General features: G+C 46.5%; 1 protein-coding gene across 1 annotated transcript in view; it reads right to left on the bottom strand.

Moving 5' to 3' along the window:
• rnf123 (ring finger protein 123) overlaps positions 1-5000 on the bottom strand; it is a 101947-nt gene that overhangs the window by 78212 nt on the left and 18735 nt on the right.

Here is a 5000-nt window from a genome sequence, read left to right as displayed (position 1 = left end):
CAGAGGCAAACATGAGCACCAATCACCATCCTCCCTCACAGGCACACACACGCGTAGCGGAGACAAGCCTTGTTCTCTCTTCAAACGAAAAACGCCACTTATTCCCAAAATAACGACCAACTGGAGCCAGAGCTTCTCCACAAGACCTTGGATGTTTAAAAGAGAGACACTCGTCTGTCAAGACAGCCAGGTACGTAAGTCGCTCCCCTCTCTATTCGCTGGTCCTGCTTAGTGACTATACTTGGAAGAGGCTGCAGTTTTGTTTTCAATTTCATGAATACCATTAACTTTGTTGTTCTGTCTTTTGTTGGTAACTTTGCTTTTCAAAGCAACTTCAACTTCAGTTCAGCCACAGTGAAGGCAGGCTCCGGTTCATAGTAAAGGACCACAGTGAAGGCAGGCTCCGGTCCTTAGTAAAGGACCACAGTGAAGGCAGGCTCCGGTTCATAGTAAAGGACCACAGTGAAGGCAGGCTCCGGTCCTTAGTAAAGGACCACAGTGAAGGCAGGCTCCGGTTCTTAGTAAAGGACCACAGTGAAGGCAGGCTCCGGTTCTTAGTAAAGGACCACAGTGAAGGCAGACTCCGGTTCTTAGTAAAGGACCACAGTGAAGGCAGACTCCGGTTCTTAATAAAGGACCACAGTGAAGGCAGGCTCCGGGTTCATAGTAAAGGACCACAGTGAAGGCAGACTCCGGTTCTTAATAAAGGACCACAGTGAAGGCAGGCTCCGGGTTCATAGTAAAGGACCACAGTGAAGGCAGGCTCCGGTTCTTAGTAAAGGACCACAGTGAAGGCAGACTCCGGTTCTTAGTAAAGGACCACAGTGAAGGCAGGCTCCGGTCCTTAGTAAAGGACCACAGTGAAGGCAGACTCCGGTTCATAGTAAAGGACCACAGTGAAGGCAGGCTCCGGTTCATAGTAAAGGACCACAGTGAAGGCAGGCTCCGGTCCTTAGTAAAGGACCACAGTGAAGGCAGACTCCGGTTCTTAGTAAAGGACCACAGTGAAGGCAGACTCCGGTTCTTAGTAAAGGACCACAGTGAAGGCAGGTTCTGGTTCTTAGTAAAGGACCACAGTGAAGGCAGGCCCCGGTTCTTAGTAAAGGACCACAGTGAAGGCAGGCTCTGGTTCTTAGTAAAGGACCACAGTGAAGGCAGGTTCTGGTTCTTAGTAAAGGACCACAGTGAAGGCAGGCTCCGGTTCTTCAAAGGCCTGACTTCAGTGTTGCAGCACAACAATAAATAACTGGCGTCAGCATACAAGTGAAAATTAGCATTTAACGCATTCATACCATGATTAATATAGATAGTAAACAAAAGTGTCCAAAAGAACAGATCCCTGTGGCACAAGATTTGAGCTAGAAACAATAGCTTAGAAATTATAATGTAATTATGTAATGTAATTATTCAGGTTAGAGGGTTCTGCTTTCTTTAACAGAAGAACGCAAGCTGACTTCCAAACACCAGGGATGACATTCAGCTCAAGGGTGAGATTTAAGAGGTGGGTTAGGGGGTCAGCAATAACGTTTCCACTAGAAGTTTCTCTAGATGGATCTAGACTGTCTGGCCCAGCTGCAGGTTTCTCTAGATGGATCTAGACTGTCTGGCCCAGCTGCAGGTTTCTCTAGATGGATCTAGACTGTCTGGCCCAGCTGCAGGTTTCTCTAGATGGATCTAGACTGTCAGGCCCAGCTGCAGGTTTCTCTAGATGGATCTAGACTGTCAGGCCCAGCTGCAGGTTTCTCTAGATGGATCTAGACTGTCTGGCCCAGCTGCAGGTTTCTCTAGATGGATCTAGACTGTCTGGCCCAGCTGCAGGTTTCTCTAGATGGATCTAGACTGTCAGGCCCAGCTGCAGGTTTCTCTAGATGGATCTAGACTGTCAGGCCCAGCTGCAGGTTTCTCTAGATGGATCTAGACTGTCTGGCCCAGCTGCAGGTTTCTCTAGATGGATCTAGACTGTCAGGCCCAGCTGCAGGTTTCTCTAGATGGATCTAGACTGTCAGGCCCAGCTGCAGGTTTTGATTCAACACGATTTACAGCGTTATGGACCGCAGAAAACAGAACAGGGAGAAAAAAACTAAAACTCATTCATGTTCATTTAATTTCTCACTTCTGTGTCAACAAATACAAATACAATACTGAGTCTGACGCAGTCTCAAAAAGAACACCAGGTGAAACAACGGGTGATCAATAAAAACGATCCGATGTCTCAGCTCCGTCAGACACCGTTCTAGAGTCCTTGTTGACATCAATAATGATGCGGAAAATCACCCCAACAGTTGGCATTTAATGCTTTAACAACTTTCCAAAACTTGACAGGGCCTCAAAATGAAGCATCATCATTTATGCATTTCGATTAATAAAGTCACCCTCTCCCTCCCTCCCTCCCTCCCTCCCTGTTATTCTCCCCATGAGAACACAGAGATGGCTCACACTCGCTTGTATTGCAAAAATAAAAAAATAAAAAAGTATATTCCATATTATGTCCTAAAATATGGTATAAACATTTTAACGTGGTATTATTGCAACCAAAGTGAGTGTTTGATCATGCTGGTCAAGCAGCAGCTGCTTCAGTCTGGTCAGTGAACAGGTTTCTCTCTATTCTGTATCTGTCACGGTTCCGTCTGGCCACCAGAGGGCGGCATAGATCCCCCCCCCCCAGAGACTATTGGCTCACAGGTGTTGCCAGTTACTAATTAGGACCCTTCCCTTTAAGAAGTGTGTTTTTCTGTCCTTTGTATTGACTTGAAACCGCCTACACTGCACCCTAGCTGTCTCTAGGTTATGTCTTTAGCTTCTCTGTCTGAAGTATTCCTGCGTTTCGTTATTCCTCTAGTGTTTCCTTTGTTTCCTGTGGAGTCTCAGGAACTCCGCCTGGTCTCCTCTCTGCTCCTGGGTGCTACACCACACAACAGCATCTCCCTGCCTCAGGATGAGCTTCTTACACCACACAACAGCATCTCCCTACCTCAGGATGAGCTTCTTAGCATCTGTGTGATTCACCCTGCTGATACAACACAAGCCTACAGGCAGAGAGGTAGCCATGGCGATAAGTACAGTACATATCGGTTCTCCTCATCTCTAGGATGGGGCTTTTATCATCTCTGTGAGAACAAAGACATGGTTCACGCTCACTTACGTTGCTTTTCAAAAGCGTTTTTTTTTAGTTGCTGTTACTTTTTCATGAGAAATGGAAATGTGTATTCCTTCATATGCGGTATGTCCTGAAATAGTGTGTTTCTGTTCTCTCTGGGGATGGATCTTTACGATCTCAACACCTCAGGATGTGTGAGTCACCCTACTGTACACTCTTAGAAACAAGGGTTCCAAAAGGTGTCTTCATTTGTCCCTGTACGGGAACCCTTTGAAGAACCCATGTTGGTGCCATGTAGAACCTTTTGGTCCTTTTCAACATGGAACCTAAAAGGGTTTCCCCTCCTGTGACAAATGAAGAACTCTTTTTTGGTTCTAACAAGCACCTTTTAATCTAAGAGTGTATCTCACACCACACACGCCTACAGGCGAGATCAGAGTAGAGATAACAGGAGGCTCTGAACCAGGGAGCGTGGGACAGGAGGCTGTTAGCCAGAGGTCAGAGGTCATTAGTCAGTACATGAATGGCCGTGTCAAGACCCTCCCGTTCATAAAGAAGCATTTCTATTTCTAGAGATGCACACCGCTGAGGTTTCAGAAATCAATGAGAGATGTTTCTTCTTCTCTGTTGTTATGGTCATACACGCCGCCTGTTCGACGATGCACACCGGGACCACAGAGAAGCAGCGGTTAAATAAATGATTAGCGAGAGTGCGCGGCTCTCTTCAGCCGGCACCTCACCAAACTACGGTGTGCATTTTACTTCTTTTTATTTTTTTTTATTTTTTTGGTTTGGTTTACAAATGGTAATTTCACCAAACAGGGAGACACAGTCCACAGTTTCCCAGTCTCTACCAGGGGAGGCTGAGGTGGAGGTAGAAATCAGAGGACGGGCTCATTGTAATGCATGGAACAGAATGAGGAATGGTATCAAACACGTTGTCCATCGTCCTCTTGGCTGTGGGAGGGTGAAGAGGGTGAAGAGGGTGAAGGGGGTGAAGAGGGTGAAGGGGGTGAAGAGGGTGAAGAGGGTGAAGGCAGCGCGCTGACTTGGCACCGATGTCACTGATGTCACCATAGTAACCAGACCAGAACAGCGACCTTTCCCTCCTCTGTGAAATGTGAGTCCAAAGTCTTCCTTTCATCCTCCATCTCTTGACAGAGATCACATTAAAGTGATTTAAAGACTAATCTATCTGGCTCGGAACGTCACTCCTGAAGAAAAGGGCCAGGAGACGAGGGACATCCATCACAGGACAGAGACGGAGGGAACAGGAAGCAGATGAAGGCCTGTTCACACGGAGGGGCTGAGATACATGGAGCGTTCGGAGGACAATGTTTACCTCTGTTACCTTTAAACGCCCTCTGGTTTCATAGCGTTTGTTTTCCTCAAAGTCAATAAAAACTTATTAGAAATGGCTGTGGTTATCTTCCTTCGGATCAAATGGATACTGGAGGTTTCTCTTCCTTGTTGTGTCTATAGAGATTATTATCATTATTATTATTATTGTTATTATTATTATTATTATAGGGCTTTGGTGGTGTCAAACGCCTTGGTAGCGCATCAAATCTAGTATTTGCTGACACAAACTCCAAAAAAATAGGAAACCACTGTCACCGGAGACAACCAATGGAAAAACCTCTGCAAAAAACCCCACAAGCCTTCATGTCATGTCTGTGACCTTGTGTTTGTGTGCTGTTGCCACGGGGAGCCGTTGTTCAATCAGAACTGAACTCAGAACACACAATAGGCCATGTTGTAAAGGTTCCTCTCCAGTGCACAGATGACAGGGTGCGTCCCAACAGTCTCTCCTCTCGTCCTTACTTCCTTCCTTCCGTTGGAGGAGAATATCTAAAGGGGAGGAACCTTGGGTCTTGTTCCCCGACACGTTTTGAGAAGGAGG

Source organism: Argentina silus, assembly GCF_951799395.1.
Source record: "Argentina silus genome assembly, chromosome: 4".
Taxonomy (NCBI): Eukaryota; Metazoa; Chordata; class Actinopteri; order Argentiniformes; family Argentinidae; genus Argentina; species Argentina silus.
The sequence above is the reverse complement of the archived record's forward strand: the minus strand, read 5'-3'. Positions and strand labels throughout refer to the sequence as shown.